The 20,412-nt window shown below is 42.3% G+C and overlaps 1 long non-coding RNA gene across 2 annotated transcripts in view; it reads left to right on the top strand.

Moving 5' to 3' along the window:
• Positions 1-20,412, top strand: part of LOC121147400 — a 56,647-nt gene that overhangs the window by 28,403 nt on the left and 7,832 nt on the right. Inside the window, exons 6-8 of one of the 2 annotated variants that reach the window (XR_005882375.1) lie at positions 5,979-6,126; positions 6,432-6,512; positions 13,250-13,365. This is a non-coding gene — a long non-coding RNA (uncharacterized LOC121147400). The remainder of the gene's footprint in view (positions 1-5,978; positions 6,127-6,431; positions 6,513-13,249; positions 13,366-20,412) is intronic. The other variant, XR_005882374.1, reaches the window with a different exon arrangement.

The raw sequence follows: 20,412 nt of genomic DNA on the forward strand, positions 1-20,412 counted from the left end.
CTGGCATGGAAATAGACACTGTCTTTATTTACTCCCATTGATTTTCATAATATAGGGTCTGAAATTATTCACTCATTCAACAAATTTTCACTGAGCACAAACTTTATGCCAGACAAACAGATCAAGAATCTCAGTGCTCATAAAACTCAGATTCTAACGGTAGAAATAGGTAATATCATGGAATATAAAGAATATATAATCTACACACCAATAATTGCTGAAGACAAGAAAAGCAAGGTCTAGCATTGTAGCTTAGTAGGTTCAGCCACCTCTTATAGAGTGCTGTCATCCCATATTGGAGTGCCAGTTTGAGTCATGACTCTTCTACTTCTGATCCTGCTTCCTGAGACAGAGCCTAGAAGTGCAGAGGGTGATGACTCAAGTAAATGGGTTCATATGACCCATGTGGTAGAAATGGATTGAGTTCCTGGATCCTCGCTGTGCTTGGGTCAACCCCTGCTATTGTGGGCATTTAAGGAATGGGTTCATTCCTTAATGAATGGAAGAAGGAAGAACACTCTGTCTAAAGAGAAAGACTTGGGATAAGGTGCTGTGAGTAGGCGTTGTTTTTCTTGATGAACACAAGGAAGACCTAATGGATAAGTAAGAAAAAGAGTAGGTAAGAGTATATTCTCAAAATTCCAAAGAGAAATGCTCAGGACAGGGGCTTGAGAGCAAGTCTGTGTTTTGGGAAAGCATCTGAGCCTGCAAACATAAAACTGGATGTGATCAGCATACCTTAGTAGTTCAAAGCTGAGCTGTTGTTGAGATCATCAAAGTAGATCATAAAAACAAGAGGTTTAAAAATTGAGCCTCTAAGGGTAAGCACCTCACAGTTTATAGTTGATGAGGAGCAGTCAGCAAAAGGAAGAAAATCTAAGAGAACAAAAACCAAATGAGGAAACAGTGACCAACCCAATAGAATACTAATAGACTAAGGAAAATGTCCATAAAGTGACCTGGATGTAACAAGGTCAAAGCCATTGGTGAACTTAGATGGGGCTATTTCAGTGAATTAATAAAGACAAAAAAAAAAAAAAACTCAGTTGAATGTAGGTCTAACAGATAATGGAAGGAATATAGACAACTGGAAGAGAATTATTTCCAAGAGTTTGGAATGGACATGGGAGCAGAGAAATGAAGTAGTATGGAGGGTTGAACTGTCAAAATCATTTTAAGATAGAAAAAAAAATAACCACCAATTTTTATGCTTAACAGCCATTAGAATTGAGAAAGTGAATGACAACAGAGGAAACTGATGCACAACTAGTGAAGCTGAGATCTGCTGTACAATCAGGGCTTGTCCTTAAAACAGAGTACCCCCCACGTAATAAGAGGCTTACTCTACAGACATAGATGCAAGCAGGTTAGCCAGTGCATTGATGGGCCCTGGAAGAAATTCACCTGCAATTGTTTCTGTTTTCTTGGGTTGGTGGTGGGGAAATGGAAGCATGGGCAATAAATAAGAAAGAGTGAGATGGGAAGTGTGGAAAAGATAAGATGTGAAATAGTCTGATGAGAGTGAGTGGACTAGGGAATCTAGTGAGATTATCAGGCAGACCCATGGCCCTTTTGAGGTTGATAATCATGCATTTTGAGTGATACCAGTTGGTGCAGATGATGTATTCCTCCTGCCAAACTCAGTCTTGTACATGTAAACGGTGGAGAGGCAAATTTAACAAGAGTTCCACTCTTGCCAAATGGGGACAATGAAGTGACAAAGAAGGCAAAATGACACATAAAGAGAGATGTGATGGCATGACAATGGAGTAAGGAAAATTCATGTCAAATCCTCAGCAAGTTGGTAGTGATGGAGTGAAAGATTACTGGAATTACTGGAAAGATTACTGGCACTAGATTAAGTTGGAAAGATAGGCAGTATTGATTGAAGGACTTGATGCTTGGTATTGAGACTTTAAAAGGATCAAAGCAATTTACAATGATAAAGTCTGGTAGGATATGATTATGGAAGTAAGGAGGAGAGAATGATGTAAAGTCTTTGAAATCAAAGAACTGATTGTCCAGAATATCAAAAGAGTTAGAAGAACATTTAAAGAACCAAGAATGGCCACGGGCAGTGTTCAAGAAAGTAGGTGAGAATTAGAAAAGAGCTAAAATTTCAAGGAATGAGGGAATAGACAAGTGGTGTAATATGGGCCTTATGGTATACAATTCAAAGCAGGTATCTTATATGTTAGGTATAGGTGAATATTTTGTGTTGGCTTTCTTTTCTTTTTTATGCTTATAACTTTTTCTGTCTTATTTTTCTTTTCTGATATGCTTTTCTTTATTTTGTTTAACCAACAAGCACGCGTTCTCAGCCTGCAGTATATGTTAGAATTACCTAAAGAGGTTTTTAAAAATGATACCCTGGCTTATTGATATAATTGTTCAGAGACGGAATCAAGATGTTTGTATATTATGAAGTTCTCCAAGTGACTAATGAGCTCACATTCTGCCCACTAGTCCAAAAGAAGAATTTAAAGAGCTTTGTCTTTGTGAACTTATGCATTGCCATGCGGGATAATCTATTCTCAGTATAGCCTGGACAACAGTCCTCATCCAATAGAATTAGGAGGAAACCCTGAGGTAGATGTTATGGCTTAGCAGGTTGCGGGTGCCACATGATGGAGTGCCTGAATGTAGTCCCACCTGCACTTCCTACCTGCTTCCTGCTAAGGCACACCTGGAGAGATAGCAGATGACAGCTTAAATCATTGAGCTGACCTAATTTGGATTCCTGGCATGAATATGGCCCAGCCCCAGCTATCAAAAGCATTTGGGGAGTGAACCAGTCCTTTAGATAAATAAAAATTTTAAAAAGTGATATTCTTAAAAAAGAAATTCCCTTTTTCATTAGGACATTTAGTTAATTTTTAAAAATCTTCATTGGAAATGGAGGAAGGAAATGGGAAGGGGGAGTGGCTTTTTGTTTTGTTTTGTTTTGTTTGTTTTTAAATCTGGAAAGCAGAACATCAAATCAAATAAAACTTGCAAGTGCCTTTTCCAAATCATCTAGGTTTAAAGGTACGGTGCTAACCAGCTAATGTGAGCATCCCAGATGGCTTCTGTCCTTCCTTCTTCCCACCTTCTAAAACTGCAAATGGTGCTGAGGTAACTGACTCTGGGTTCTCTCTCACTGCTGGTTTCTGCGTAGGAGTGTTGCACACACCAGGCTCACTTAGCACCTGCATTTGTATTATGAAAACTGCACATCCACCATTTGAACATTACCTCAGATTGTATAATTTTCTCTCACAAAGTGGAAAAAAGAAGTTTCAGAATATGCATTTAACCTCTTCTGGCCTTCTGTGGGAACAAGCGAAGAATGGGGTCATTAAAGTCCAAGAACCCTGTGCACAGAGCCCACCTGCAACTGTGCTGTCATGCCAGCCTGCCTGCATGCTGTATTGGCTCTCTTGGCCCTTAACTTCAAGGCCAAACTAGGCTACCAGTAGACCAAGATTGGTAAGTTTGTTTGCTTCACTAACAAAATATTTGCCAAGGTTGATTTCATGGTCCTGGTTCTTTTATTGCAGGTCTTTGTCCTGGAATGATAAGACAGGAACATCTTAGAAACACGTACTTTCGTTATAGCCTTCACCTTTATTTAGCCACCCTTGTCTTTCTCAGTTGGGTTTCTGAAATGCCCAAACCAAGCCCATGGCATTTCTAAAGAACAACCAGAACAAAATTCTTGAAGTTATCTCCGTTAGTCATCTAACTGTATCTCTTTGCCTTAATAAACAGTAACTGTCAGCCACACCTTTACATACCAGAGGAAAAACAAACATTGGTAGATAGAAGAAGTCTGAGAATGAGCTGGGTGAAAGTGTATGAACCATCTCCCTCCTGTCTCCTTTCTCTCCCTTCCTTTTGCAACTCCTTTCCTTTCCTCTTTCTGCTTGTGGTCCTCTGTGTCAGCCACACCTGCTCACTTGACTCACCCCCACACGTCAACCACTGACTCACATTCTCACAATCACTCACACAATCCCTCCCTCTGCACTCCTAGCGTGTCCATTTCTGTCCAGATGCCTTGGTTCTATGCTCTTGCTTGTTTCAACAGTAGTTGCCTTTAGGTCTGTAGGCTTCCTACTGTCGAAAGCAACTGAACCAGCCACAAAACTGAGGTGACTTTTGACCTGCTCCACTGCTCAGTAGTATTTGGACCAACTTTTTGAAGAACTGTGATGACATGTGGAAATCTAAGGAAGTGAATCCAAGACAATTCACTCTACAGTGTAATTTTCAAATTAATATCCCCCACATCCCTTTGGACAGTATTCTGTTTAGCCCACATAAGGCCTTTCTTTAATAGAAATATTGACACTATATTTAAGGTTAGAAGATAACTATAACTTCTTTTATGTAATGTTGAGTCTACATTCTATCTAGATCACCGGCTCGTAGTTGGCTAAGTATTGTCTGCCTTACACAGAATGGTTCTCTGCATTTTGCAACAGTCCCCATCAGTCCTCTTCACCCCAACTACCTGCCTCTTCGCTCATGTATAGTATTCTCTCTGCTCATGTATGCATTTGTATTGGGCAGCTGTCTGTAACTATGACATATGGACAGTAGGACCAAACTGATGGAAACTCAAACCCAGAGAGATAAACTACTAACCAGTTGATGTTATAAGAAAAAGAAGAAGAAAAAGAAGGGCAGCCAAGGATTCTTGGCTCTCTCAGTTTTTGTGATATAATATAAAAAGCAGACACTTTAGGAATAAGCACCCCAGTGAAGGGGTTTAGGCCTAACTGTTTACTAATAGTTCACTTTGGGCAATTCACTTAACTGTTGTGAACTTTAGCGTTCCTTTCACTATGTTGTAGATACTAGTGAAAACACAGTGGTGAAGATGAGAGATAGTGCACATGGTAAGAGACCCAGCACAATAGATGCTAGCTGATATACCTGCTTCCCCTCTATTTTATGATACATGTACAATCTCAAGTACTACAACATGCATAGTACTAACAGGTATATAAATGCAGGGGACAGTGGGCATGCTTGCAATATTTGCCAAGCAATGTCAAGAATGTCCAGATATTTCTGGGTACTCCAAAGAGTTAGATGGGCATCAGCTCCTGAAATAGTAGATGGCTTTTCAAAGTGCTTGAAATCAGGACCCGAAGCTTATCAAATGTTTATACCTCTACTCTGCTGAGAGACCAGCAAGCAGAGGCCAAGATTATGAATTAGTGTGGTGGTAGTACGAGAATGAAAGGAAGGGATGAGTATAGTTAAAAATTCTGCAGTGGCCCTGGCACAATAACCTAGTAGCTAAAGTCCGCGCCTTGCATGTGCCGAGATCCCATATCGGTACTGGTTCATGTCCCAGCTGTTCCATTTCCCATCCAGCTCTCTGCTTATGGCCTGGGAAAGCAGCAGGGGATGGCCCAAAGCCTTGGGACCCTTCACCTGCTGGGGAGATAGAGAGGAAGCTTCTGGTTCCTGGGTTCAGATTGACTCAGCTCTGGCCTTTGCAGCCACTTGGGGAATGAACCCAGCAGTCCAAAGATCCTTCTCTCTGTATCTCCTTCTCTGTGTATATCTGGCTTTCCAACAACAACAACAAAAATTTAATAAATAAGAACTCAGTAGGGATTAAAACTGATTGCTAATCAAAAAGTGTGTGGATTGTGTACTTTATTAACTAGGCTGAAGTTATGTTTCCAGGACTTACCTATCAGTGTGATTCTAAGTGAGAGGTGGCCACACAGTTAAATATTATGTAGAAGGTAGAAAGGAAACAGCAGTCACTGGTGGACTGGATCCCCTGGAAACTGGCTAGCCCATAGCCTGGCTAGCTCCCATCCATGGGCTCCTTCAGCCCTTCTCAGACCTATGGTCCTGGTTTTTACTGATAACCATCAGGGTTTGATATTGTGAGTGGCAATCCTGAGTTTCAATTCTTCCTTATGGATTCTAGTTTCTCCACATCATTCCAGTCTTTTCTCACCCATTACAAGGTATGTCCAGCTTCTCCTCCTGCTGGCCAGCCTTCCTGACCAAGGGCAACCCCGGGGCTACCACCAGGTGATTCACCAAAATTCACAAGTTGCCACTACTAAGCAGGACACCTTCCACAGATGTCAGTACCAGCTTCTTCAGCAAATGGTGAGTAGCTATGACCTAATCATTTCAGGCTTTCATTTCCCTAGTTCCTTTCATAGTTGTATAAGAGTGAATGCCTTCAATAAATTTCTTTTGTAATTTGCACAATGGCCTGCTTCTCTGATGGCAGTCTTTCTGATTGCTGGGAGTAAGAGAGAGGATGTAAAGACAGACTGAGTAGATGTGTAAAAAGGTCTTCAAAAATATGGAAATGCATGCTAAGAGCTTCAAAAATTCTTGCTCCAAAATAAACCTATATTTTATTTTTATTTTTCCATGACTGTTCTGAAATGCGCTCACAAATGAAGAATGTTTGAAAGATGCTGGAGTTGTGTACCTGCCGTTCCTGAAAAGACTCCTTGATGGTTCTCACAAGAATGGAGGAAAAGGTTGGATTAATGTAAAGAACTCAGAGCTGTAGGGACCTTTGCTTCACCTGGAACTCACTTTCATCAAGGCCTTATCTTTAAGTCATAGATTCATCAACTCTACTCATTCACTAATGCAAAAAAAGAATCATCTCTGAATGCCATATCTTTGGATATAGCAGATCACCAGTCTTTGTAGAAATAATGGTCCAAAGTATTTATCAGTGACCTATGTCACTATATATTTTTTTTTGTAATACGTTTAAACATTAGGGTTTTTTTTTTAAAAGCAAAGAAACAAACAGTTCCCATCCACTGATTCATTCCTCAAATGCCTATAGTGGCCAATACTGGGTCAAGCAGAAGCCAAAGGCTGGACCCAGATCTCCTATGTGAAAGGAAGGGAGCCAACCACTTGAGCCATCCCTGCTGTCTTCTAGGTTGTGCATTACTGTGGATGAAATCTGGAGCAGAGCCAGGCGGGGGATGAGGTATTCTTATACAGGATGCAGGTCTCCACATCAGTACCTTAAGCAGTGTGCCACATGCTCACCCCGATAGGTTTCATTTTCTTCCTATATGCCTCTTAGTTACAGCTCCAACAATTAAAAGTGATGCAAAAGACTTGTAGAATGTATAGCAGGTCACTCTGTAACCTTAAAGAGACTAACCTTTATTGTGCATTTTGGAGGTACGAGATGCTCTCAATTTATTCCTATTTTTAATGGTAGGCAGATTTTCTAGGAAGAGTTTAGTGGCCCAATTTGAAATCCACAGCATGTTTTCAAGATCCATTTCAAATACACTGTGGAAGCCTTCTACTGCTCAGCAACTATACTGTCTGTCACATTATGCCCTCCTAGGGTAGGAGGAAGATTTGAGAAATATGCCATGAAGAGAGACACTGTATTGTCTGATCCCTGATTTAGAATTGTGGCATAATTCACAACCATCGCATGTGTTTAAAGGTAGTTTTTCTGATTAGGTGTGACCCTAGAGTGTGTAAGCATTTTCCAAATGTGAATAATTTACCAGTATGGTGACTTTGTTCCTAGAGTATCAAAAAAGTTGTTTGGTCAACTGATCATTATCTGAGAATCAGCCAATTTTTTTTTTGGTAGGGGAATCTACAAAACCAGAGAACAAATGAGTACATTCATGTCCACTAACCTCAGAAGACTTTTGAAAGCATTTAAATGAGGTGTGAATTGAGCTGAGTTACTTATTTGGGAAAAGCAAAAATCTTTGTTATCTGGCCTCTTCTCACTGCAATATCCTGTTCAGGTCCTCGTCTGTCTCTTGGACCATTGCAGGCACCTGCTAAATGGTCTCCTTCTGCCATCCTCGTTCCCTATGATTTATTGAAAGCTTTCAGTATCCAAATGAATGCTTTTAATTCATAATGTCTGCTCTGTTCAAATTCCTCAGTAGTTTTCTCTACTGTGCCTCATTTCTAAATCAGGGATCAGATAACACACAGTGTCTCTCTTCATGGCATATTTCTCCAATCTCTCCCTCCCATCCTAGGAGAGCATAACGTGATAGACAGTATAGTTGGTGAGCAGTAGGAGGCTGCTACAGATAAAAATCTACAACCATATATAGCCAAGAGGCCCCATCTGATACGGCTCCTGTTGGATCTCTGATCTCACTCTTCCCCATGTACACTGGCATCCTTGCTATTCCTTTTACTTGGATCACTTAATTGGCTACTTGCCTATTTCAACAGTGTACAAATCTTAGCTGCTCTGTCAGGCTATCCTGACAGCTCTGTGATGTGATAAACCTCTACCAGCTCCCTGATCCCTGATCCTCTTTCCTCTATTGACTTTTTCCTTTTTTCCACTGCAATAACTACCCAGACAGCTTGCTTATAAGCTATGTTTACTATTTACTTTCTGTGTCCTCCAACTATAATGTAAATATGGGAGCACTATACACTGATGAAACCAAAGTACTAAAAACTGTGTTTGACATGTAGTAAGAGTTCAGTAGTTATGCGGCCAATCCAAATGTTTATGTCACTCAGTGTGTGTAGTATAATGAGTTTTATTGTGATGTATTCAGAATCAGGAAGAGTGTGCAAAATGATTAGCTGAAGACATGGTCATAGAAGTTGTTGCCCATATATTTCATGCTATAATTCAGAATTATGTACTGAGAGCTTTTCTATCCAGAGGAGAGGGATGGCATTCAGTGCCACAGCAAGATTGCAACTGCTTCATTGCTTGGACAATGATAGAAGAATCTCAATAATCAAAGAACATTTCAGAAGGAAAACTCAAGTCCAAGCATCTTAAATCAGTGATCCATTGTACATAGCTCTTGAGGACACTGAATGACCAGTGGTTCCAATGCACTGAGACTTTAATAACCATTGGAAACATCCAACATGGAAGGCACTTCAGGAGGCACTGCATGTGTCTCATTTGATCCTCCCAACAAGCCAGGAAGCAGATAATGTTCTCATTTTGCAAGAGGAAACTGAGGTACAGAAATGCTGTCACCCAGAGAATCAGTGGACTGGCCTGAACCAGAGTGCCTCCTACCTCTGGTTTCTTAGGTGAACACACACACACACATAGGAATTTTTGTTGCTCATTCATGGTTATGATATGGCACTGTCATGCACTCATCCCTCCAAAAAAAATTCTTTGCTTTCAAGATAGCTTGTGCCCTCCCCTTTATTGTACACAATACAAATAACGAGGAATACTAAGATTAGTACAGATTTATATAGCAAAACTCTATTCAGAGAAGAAAGCATCAAAGCCTACTTGGTTTAAGTTCAAGGTTTATTTTTTTTTAATCTTGGAGATGAATTTTGGATCCAATTTTGTATAAAGGCAATATTGAGAATAAGATAATGAAAGAATTTTCCAAAGAAGCTTAACTGTTTTGAAGGCATCCTTCCATGGCACTCTTAGGAAAGACTGCCGTAAAGGTGTTAACTATTTATTTACTTTTCAGTTACAAGATGTTGCTTCTTTGCCTGTAAATTCTTGTGAAAATGGATTGTGAAGTCACTTGCTTCTATGAATTACAGACAGAGACAGAACTGGTTTACTCTCCAAAATCCTACACTGGACAGTGCTGCATTAGGGCCAAAGTCAGGAGTCAGGAACACAATCTAGGTTTCCTACATGGGAGGCAAGAACTCAGTTACGTGCAACTTCACTACCATCTTCAGGAATCTGCACTGGCATGAAGCTGGAGTCCAGAACCAAAGCCAGCAATCAAACCCAGATACCAGTGTGGGATGCAGACATGCTAGCCACTACACTAAATGCATCCCTCTGAATTTTATTTGGAAAGGAAGGAAAAGGGTAACTAATACCACCATCATATAAGCGTAAAATCACAAAGTAATCTGAGGCCTTTTACATTGATTTTGGTTTGCTGCATAATAATTGGCTTCCCATTTGCATTTTGGATAATAGAAAGGAGTCCAGGGAACTATACTGAAAGCAAAGAATTGTTTTTTCTTAATAAGAAGAAATGAGACTGCCCATGTCATAATTCTAAGACTTTGTGGCTAAAGATAATAAATACCATGTATCATGTCTCACAGATTCATCACCATGTGAACCTCCCAGCAGACATTCTAGGGTGTAATAGTTTCTTGCAGATTGAGCCATTTAAGCGCAGGATGAAGCAGGTGTCTTTAGTGACCTAGCCTTGGAAGTCTCACACCATCATTTCCAGTCCGTTTCCCTGATCACACAGGTCATCTCTGACATGAGAAGGACTTCCCAAGACTTGAATACTAGGAGTTAACAGTCACACCGTAGAGTGGGTCATCTTGGAGAATGGTAACCACAACGCTCTTTTCCTATCTCCCCAAATCCATAGTTCTTGAATAATAACTATGCTCTCACGTCACAATTAACGTGGATTTCTGTGCAGATCTCTCCACCAAGAAGCAAGTAAGTGTTACTCTGGTCAGCTGCTGGGCATCCTCTAATGCAATGCTGTTCTGATATTACCTGTGTGAGGACAACATCTCCCATAACTGCCAATCACAAACCCTAGGTTGTCTTACAGTGCTGCTAAACAACCACCTGTGAATCCTGGTCCCCAAACCCTAACCCCTCCAGTTTGATTAATTTGCTTGAATGACCCATAAAACTTAGGAAAACACTGTATTTACTAACCTGTTCTAAAGGATGTTACAAAGCAAACAGATGAGAAGAGGCATTGGAGATGGATGGAAAAGGCATGGAAGAACCCAGCAGCCACCCTTCAGGAGTCTGCCCATGTTCAGCCTTCCAGGTGCTCTCAAGTCCTGTCCTATTGGAGTTTTCTGGAGACTCCATTGCGTAGGCATGAGTGTTAATTGACTTGGTGGGGAAAGCCAACAAAGGCTGTCCAGAGTCTTCAGCATCCCTTCCTTGAGGGTATGAGGCAGGCCTTCTGGAGTAAGGAGTCTTAGAACTTGCTCTGTGGGTTGCTGCAGTGTGCCTTTGGGATGAAGTCATGGGTCAGTACTATAGAATGTGTGTGCGTGTGTGTGTGTGTGTGTATAGATTTATTTTCCTCACTAAAGGAAAAAGTTTTGAACTCGGTGACCATTTCACACATTTCACACATTTGCAAATCTCCCCATCTCCTAACGTATGCCTTAGGAAAGTGTGGTAAGAGGAAAAGCAGTAGAGCATGGTGGGGAATCACAGAGATGGTTGAGCCAGATAAAAGCTGAGCCTGAAGCCCGCATCTACCACATGCAAACTATGAGATCACAGGCAAGTTATTCAACCCTCTGTTTTCTAAAAAAAGAAAAAAAAATCAAGTTAATAGTGATTAATTTAATACCAGTCATCATCTGGAAGTAGTGACAGTTGTCGTAATTAATAGTGCTTACCTTTCAGAGAATGAGAATTATATAAGTGATATGTACAATGTGCTTAGCATACTGTCTTGCATATACTGAATGCTCAACAAATGACAACTGTCAGTATGCTGTGTGGCTGGCTTTTACTTTTTTGATAAAGGAATATGGCAATAGGGAGTATTTGACATGAAAGTTCTGTCTCCAGTAGGCCTTTCTTTGTTTTGGGGAGCTCTTTTGAGAGGCAGAAGGACCAAGCACTCCCATCTGCTGGTTCCTTGCTCAGATGCCTGTGGTAGCTGGCAGTATATAATTCCAGAGCACTCCATCCAATGAAACTCTAAGCAGCACTGTATACCTTCTGTCCTATAGAGTAACCACTTACCACTTGTCGCCATGGAACATTTGAAATATGGCTATCACAAAGAATTGCATTTTTATTGCATTCACTGGTTTAAAAACATAAATTTAAATAGTTGCATGTAGTGGTTTGCTCTGTATTGTTCAAGACAGACCTATAATCCTCACAGCATGGTGGGCATCCTGTTTTGACCTTCTCTCCTCCTTCTTCACAGTCATCTGTCTTGCTATAAAAACTGCCATATGAGACAAATGTTCAACCTGTATCAAGACACCCACATCCCACATTGAAGTCCCTGGGCCCAATTCCAAGCTCCAGTTCTGGACATTGGGTTCCTATTACTAAAGACGCTGGGAGGTAGCAGTGATCACTCAAGTAATTAGATTCCTGCCAATTACATGAGAGACCTGATTGCAAACCCGAATCCTAGCTTTGACAACAGTCCAGCCCCAGTTGTCTTGCAAACTTAGAGAATGAACCAGGGATAGGACTGCTCTCTGTGTATCTCCCGTGTGCGTGTGTGTGTGCGTGTGTGTGTGTGTATCTCAAATAAATGAAAATTTAGAAAACAAAATGTTTTTGGCAAATCTGAAGTTAATGACTATAAATTGAGCCATAAAAATGTTATGATTCCCATACTTAAGAATCTTTGACTGACTTACACTTTATACCCATAAACCAAGCATGAGGGAAAATATGATCTGACTTCTGTTGTGAAGAAAATAACTTGAGTATTAACAATATGGTGAGAGAAAGTAATTCACACATAACTGCCCTTTGTGATGTTATTATCAGTGGAACTCAGTGTTATCCTACCCACTTCATTCTTACCATCCCAGCGTTCTGTATCCAGATCCGCTGGCTCATACTGTATTTTATCCTGTGAAAGCCCTGTGGTGTTGTACTGTCCTCCTCCTTTTCATAAACAGGAAAACTGGATCTCTGTAAGAGTGAAAGTTTCATTAAAATCAATTATAGAAATGGTAAAGCAGAGCTGTGAACCCTGGAATATGATGGTCTCGGTTCCATTTCTACAGCCACTCTGCTCTTCTTTATCATTCATCTTCTGCATGGCTTGTTTGGTGCTAATTATTTTTTATGACAAATAGTAAAATATCATCTATTGGCTCATGCCCCAAGTGCCCATATCAGCCATGGCTCACAAGATTAAAACCAGAAGCTAGAACTCAATCCAGGTCTCCCATATGCATCACAGAGACCTATCAGCCGCTTCCTCCAAGGGCACACTAGCAGGAAGCTGCAGTCGAGGGAGTAGGGACTCAAAGCCAGGCACTCTGAATAGCATGTGGTTGTCCCAAACACTTTTTGAGCTGCTACTCACCACTTTGGGAAGCAGAGCTGGGTCTGAAACGCAGTCACTCTGATATAGTCTACAATCATCCTAAGCAGCAACAGCTTAATCACTGTGCCTAATGCCTGCTCCAGTTTGTCACTTCCTTACAAGAGTCCAGCTCTCGATATCTTCTCATGTGTGCACAACAAAATATCAGAGCTTTAAGGGAGCATACCATCAAATGATTCTAGACCAATTTTTTTTTCATTTTTCAGGGGAGAGGACTGTAAAACCCCAGGAATTTGAATAACTTGGAAATTGACAAAAAGATAAAATCACCCCTCATCAGAGGTAAGGCAGCAGAACATTCTGGAATCCTTTGTGCACGTAGGTGTTATGTTGTATTTCACAATATTCCTAAATAATTTATTCATAATGTCAAAGTGATAAACTACAGGTGGCTGCTGCTGCCATCTGTTGGTAATGGACAGAATTGGTGTATTTCTGCACAAGTGTTTACAATAGTCCATATCTAGGAATGTCTTGTGCATCCCAGAAACATCAGTAGTTGAGGGCAGATGGAAGGAGGGAAAGAGAGAGAAGGAAGGAAAAGGGATGGAAACAAGGAGGGAGGGATAGAGGAAGAAAAAAGAGGGAGAAGAGAGTAGGTATGTGGACCCAGATAGAACTGGCTGTGCCTCTTGAAGAAATGTGATAATTTTTATCCTTGGGTTTTCATTTGTAAAATGAGGGTAATATCAATTTCATAAGTATGTAACAACTTAGTAACAAAGGCATGAGAGATTATATGTATGTTGTTCAAAATTTCACTGACCTAGACACAGGTGTTTTATTCCTTGCTCATGTCACAGGCCAGTGTAGAACCTCCTGAACACCAGGCAGCTCCCTCCATCTTAGGGCTCTTGAAGATGGAACTAAGCTCATTTCACCCTAGGGATCCACCATCTTCAACTTGGACTTTCAAGGTCACTGTGAAGCCCAGATTCATCAAAAGGGGGAGGGGGTAACTGCCGCTCCCTCTGCCTGACTTGCTCTTCCTTAAGATGTCTTTGGAGCTTGTTTTCAGGGCCTACAGATCTTTGCTCAGAAACACTTGTTGACATGATTTAAACCTGTTATTATCCACCTCTCCCCCCCCCCCCGGCCAAACCTCATCTACTTCATGTGCTTTTATTTTCTTAAAAATTTTTTTTTCTTTCTAACATCTTATGGTGGACATTTGATACAGTGGTTAAACATCACTTGATATGCCTACATTGTAGTGCATGGATTCAAATCCTGGTTCCACTCCTGATTGCACCTTTCTGCCAATGATGAGAAATTCAGATTGTCTGGGTCTTTGATTTTGTCCTTGCCTAGCCTTGTTGTAGTGGGCATTTAGGAAATGAAGTTAAAGATGGAAGATTCCTCTGCTTTTCAAGTAATACTCCTTTTTCAAATTTTAATCTCTAACCATACTATATAATAACATATCTACTTAACTATTTAAATAGCAAATGACATGTATGGTGAAAAAAATAAAATAAATACAACAAATAAGAGACTATGAAGAAGGCTTGCAAAGGAGATTGGGGTTTTTTTGTTTGTTTCTTTTTTTTAATTTTTTTATTATATTTTTGACAATCTTTCCATAGTTGATTAGGGTAAAAAGGTTCAAGGGCTATAAGAAAATGGTAAGACGATTAGTTCCACATTGTTTCCTTCATGTTTAAAGGCGGGTATTAAGGGAGAAGGCCCACCCAATTTCCCACCCTCCACAGGTCCCAGATGCATAAACAAATGGGAGCTGCAGCCCAGTCAGAGCAACCCACAATAACCCCCACCAGGCCCGCCCCGTACCCTGGTTTGCCAGTCTGTGTAGCAGTAATCCAGTCTGTCCGACACCCCATTCCACCCCAGCCCCTGTCCTGGTTTTTGTGCCCTCCGGTGGGAGTGGTAACCCAAGAGAGAGGAACCCACTGTTTCCCTCCCAGGCTTCTCCCACTCCCAGATTATGCTCTTTCCAGGTAGTTCTGTGGTTTGACTTGACAGAACTAGCCCCCAGTGCCAGCTTCTGCCAGCTGATGCTGCAGCTAAGCCCAAACAACCCTCATTCACTCTAATTTTGTTTGCACCAGTAGGAATAATCAGCCCAGCCTGGCTTTTCCCTGATCTAGCTCACATGAGGCATACAGGTGTTGTAGCCCTGCTTAGTCTGGCCTGCCCCCATCCCAGCTCACGCTCTCCAGTGGGAGTAGCTGTTCAGCAAAGGAACCACCTCTTACTCCCCTGCCAGCTCCTTCTCCTCCCTTCCTGGTCCTCATGCGTGCTGGTTGGGTGCTGTGGTCACATCCAGCACAGGCAGCCTCAGCTTGGCATTCCATATTGTGTACTAGTTTTTGTTGCAACCGAACCCGGCCCGACCCACACTGTTCTGGTGCTTGGATTTGCCAGTGGATGACGTGAACTGATTCAGCCTGGTCTTCCCTCGACCCATGCCTAATGTAAGCCAGTGGATAACTTTCCATGGCCTGTTCTGGGCCTTTTCCTATCATGTTTCTTGTGCTTACCTGCCGGGTCTGTGTCCTGTCAGAGGAGTTACCCAGGCTCCTCCATCAGAACCTCTTCCAATGCCAGATTTTGCACATACTAGAGGGTCCAAGAGCCAGCCCTACTCAGTTAACTTCCTGTCCTAGCAGGAACAGTGGCTTTTCCTGACTGGCCTTCAACCCAAACTGGTCCTTGCTGTTGGATGTTTCAGCCCAGCCATGGCTTGTCCATACCCACATATGGCTCACACATGGCTCAGTAAGGGTTGAGACCTAGACTAGTCCATCCAACATCTACCCTGGTCCTTCAGGACACCAGAGTGTGTTGGAGTCTGGCCCAGCTCGATGCATCCAATCCCAGTCCACACTTGTACCAAGGGAGACTACAACCGTTTCCTAATCAGAACGCAGCCCCCATTCCAGGCCACAAGCCCCTTGGTGGGAACCTCAACCCAGCTAGGGTTGTCCCCTTAGCTCCCCAACCGAGCCCGTTCCTAGCCGTCGATCACACACATGCCAGTGGTTGCTCTGACTCAGCTTGGCTCAACCCCTCACCTGTCCCGACCTCTGCCTTAGACACTGTGGCTTAGCGTTCCTGACTCATGCAGACCAGTAGGTGCAAGATCCTAGCTCAGCATGACCTGTGCTCCATCCTGTTCGCTTGTAGGCTAAGGTTTGCTCAGTCCTGCCCACTCCACCCTGTTCCATTACCAATTGACACATTAGCCAGCTGTTGGAGCTACTTTGCCCAGCTTGTCTGAACCCCAGGTCTGGACCATATGTTCACCAATGGGAGCTATGACTCGCCAAGGGAGTTTCCCAAGTTCCTCCACAATATCTACTCCCAGACCCAGTTCTCATACATGCCATTGGGTTTAGGCCAGGTTCCGGCGAAGTCCGGCCTTCCATTTGGCCTTGTATGATCTGGTGAATGTTGTAGCCCGGCCCATCCCACACCCTATTCAGGATGCGCATTTGGGTGCTGCTGCCTTGACTAGTCCAGACCGTTACGGGTTCCTTTACCTGTGATTGATGGCAGGGTCTTTGGTCGCAACTAGCTTAGTCCATTACCACCCCAACTCTTGAGCTAACCAATGGGGCTAAAATTTCCAAAGGGTTTGGCCCATACTTCCCTCACAGAATCTATCCCCGGATATGGTTCTTGAGTGCTAGTCAATGCAATGGCCCTGCTTAATGTGACCCTTCTCCTGATCCATCATCATGTCAAATAACTGGATATGATTCTGCTGGACAAGCCCCTAGCCATAGCTTTTGCATGGACTGGTATTTGGTGGTCAGTATTGTTCAGTGATTACCAGTTTTTCAAAGGAAGAGTTACTGTCATTGGAAATCTTTACGATTGATTCACATTCTAGAAGCACAGTGAGTTCAACCTGGAGCTACCTAAGCAGCGATTCAAAGAACCAAAACCCCAGAGCTCCCCGGCCAGGCAGCCAGCAGGCAGAGCCTGGCACCAAAGGCCATACTGGCTGCCCAGGGACAGCTCACCATGTGCACGTGGTGGCTGGCTTCTGGGATCCAGGCATGAGATACCCCGTCCTGAGACCCACCAGCAGCTGGGAGGCTGCTGGAAGTTTAAACTCCCAGACCCAAGATCGCGCCCTTCCCCAGTCCCATTCACTGCCCAATGAGGGTGGCGGGTGGGCCCTGGACCTTCCCAGTCACAGAGATCTCCCCCCTTAGTGTACTCACCCCGAAGGGAGCAGCCCCTGGAGCCCAAGCAGGCCCGGTGACTGCTCACCACATGCATGTGGTGGCTGGCTTCTGGGATCCAGGCATAAGATGCCCCGTCCTGAGGCCCACCGAGATTGTTTTTTCTTAATGGCCAAGCATGGAGGCTGCATACATTACTTCTACTTCCATTCTGTTGACCAGAATCCAGTGCCACACTTGCATCTAACTGCTACAGAACCTGGATAACGTTTCTGGGAGTCTCTGACACCCATGCCAATTAGTCAGTTCTTTTAAAGCAATATCTTAGCTTCTGCCTCACAGTAAGTGATCAAAAATGGGTCCAGCAGTGTGGCACAACAGGTTCAGTGACCACTTGCAATACAAGCAGTCCATATCGGAGTGCTGGCTTAAGATCAAGCTGTTTCACTTTTGAATCAACTTCCTTTTAATGATTCAAAAAACAGCAGAAAACAGCCCAAGTACTTAGGTTCCTGCCATTTACATAGGATACATCAAGTTGAAGCTCTTGGCTCCTGACTATAGCCTGGCCCAGCCACGCTGAGCCCATTTAGGAAGTGAAACAGCAAAGATTCTCTCTCTCTCTCTTACTCTCTCTCTCTGTCTGTCTTTCCCACCCTCTTTCCTTCTGCCCATCTGCCCTCCCTCTCTGTGTCACTCTTTTGAATGAATACATAAATCTTTAAAAATTTTTTATTAACCACAATTCTCAGTAATAAGCACACAAGCAGTACTACAGTGCAGTTGCACATTCTTCTATATACATTATGCAATACTATTTACACTTTTCTCAGCTTTTAGTATGACACACACATGAAACTAAAAGGCAATGTGGTGTGGTGAAAATTACATGGTCTTGGAGATGTGGCTTCCAATCCTGTGTGATCTGGGACAAATCACTCAGAAAATCTGAACCCCAGTTTCCTTATCTAGATAATGAGATATCTGTGTAGTCTCCCCTCACCCTCATCTCCCCGGCTGCAAAGATATTTGTAGGGGCCAGAATTGCGGCATAGTGTGTGATTCAAGTTCCTAGTGCCCCACTTCTGATCCAACTTCCTGATAATGGTCTGAGAGAGCAATGAAAGATGGCCCAAGTTGTGGCCAACCAGGTTGTGAATCTCAGTCACCCTCTCTATGCATAACTCTGACTTTCAAATAAATAAGTAGATCTTTAAAGCTATTTGTGAAGCAATGCAAAAAACTGCAAAGTGATTCTTAAAGCAGACAAATGATGGAACAGAAATCTTGGATGGAATTGATGAGGAAGATCTCTAAGAAAATCAACTTTCAGTCCATTCTTGGAGGGCATGATGGTCCTGAGTAACAGGCATGAGGTATAAAATGCTTAAGCAGGGATGCCGTACAGAGGAAAATAAACAAAAGGAGTTTGGAGGGGGGACCATGGTAAAAAGAAAATCCCACCTAAAAAAGGGAATCTATTGAAATGAAAGTGTAGAGTGAATTACAAATCTTGAGGGGGAAAGAAGGTTGATGATAGGCTCCTAGGCTTTAGGATCACATTAATTTAAAGGAATGTCAGTAGGAAGCCAATTATAAGCACTATGAAAATATGCTAGTCATTTTTAGAAAAAATATGGTTAAACTATGGCACTTGGCATGACACTGCATTTTATTAAAGGGATACACTGTTTTTAAAATTTATTTTTTATCTTAAAGGCAAATTTGCAGAGGGAAGGGAAGAGAGATCTTTCATTCACTGGTTCACTCCCCAAATGGCAACAATAGTCAGAACTGAGATGATCTGAAGCCAGGAGATTCTTCCTGGTGTCTATATGGGTGCAGAGGCCCAACGACTTGGGCCATCCTCCACTGCTTTCCTGATCTCATAAGCAGGGAGCTGGATTGAAAGTAAAACAGCTGGGACTGGAACCACCACCCAAATGGGTTGCTGGCACTGGCAAGCAGAGAATTAACTTATTGAGCCACAAATAGCTACAGTTAATGTCTTCTAGTTGCACTTAAAAAAAATCTTCCAAACAACGAAGTTGTCTGAATTCTATACCCATTTCAAGGAAAAAGAATGAGTTTTGTGTGGTAATGGAGAAAAGATAAAGTTGTGGGAAGAATCAAATAGCCCACATTGAAATAGAGTCCTCATTTCTCTGATTTGTTTTATTTTTTAAACAGAGGATGGATATGTAGGTAAGGCATGAGTCAGAGCAAATTCAGAAAGTACCTAGAAACCTTTAGCATTTGAAGCATGCTAGCCAGTTTCATGGGGGTGAAGTGTGGTTTTCAAGAAGACAAACTGAAAATAGAACTTGTTTGTTTAGATTTTGCCATTCTCTGGGAGACTTACAAGGATATTCAGTGAACTCTAGAGAGAGGAATGTGTTCTTGGGTACTGCTGTTGAGAGGTATGTTTGGAGAGAATATTGTTCTGGATTGGAGGGTTAATGTTGTTCTCTGGACCAAGTCTGGAAAGACAGTGTGTTGAATTCCCAGTCCTCAAACCAGGTCCCCAGGAAAGGTCTCTGTTTTTCCCTTGAAAATCAACAGAACTCTGAATCATTTCATAGGAAAGCAACTGGGTGACTCTATAGGCTTGCCTTTAATCCTAGTACACTCTTAGGAGACAGTATCTTGGTGTGAGGTTTTTTGTTTGATTGGGTTTTTTTTTTTAAGATTTATTAACTTATTTGAAAGGCAGAGTTACGGAGTATGAAAAAAAGGAGAGACAGAAGGAGACATCATCCATCTGCTGGTTCACTCCCCAAAAGGCCACAACAGCCAGCTGAGCCAGACTAAAGCCAGGAGCCCAGAGCTTCTTCTAGGTCTCCCATGTGAGTGTAAGGACCCAAGCCCATCAGCAGGGAGCTGGATCAGAACTGAAGCATCCAGGAATCAATCCAGTGCTCATATGGGATTCTGTTACTGCAGGCAGCAGCTTAATGTGTGGTGCCACAGCACAAACCCTTTGGATTGCTTTTAAGAAAAGGTTTCATTTCAGATTGATGATTATTTATTATATGCTAGATGTTATTTTATTTACACAAAGGAAAATACTACATTACCCCATGACCATGGTATGTACCAAGTCTTTTCTGGGTGTCAGACTTGGGTTTTCTTCTCTGCGAGATACAGACACTTGGTTATCTGATCTCCAAGGTCTCTTTCTGACACTGAATAATATTTCTGACTCCAAAACTAAC

The sequence above is a fragment of the Ochotona curzoniae genome, unplaced genomic scaffold (assembly GCF_017591425.1).
Source record: "Ochotona curzoniae isolate NIBS_2020 unplaced genomic scaffold, NIBS_Ocur_1.0 scaffold_4506, whole genome shotgun sequence".
Classification (NCBI taxonomy): domain Eukaryota; kingdom Metazoa; phylum Chordata; class Mammalia; order Lagomorpha; family Ochotonidae; genus Ochotona; species Ochotona curzoniae.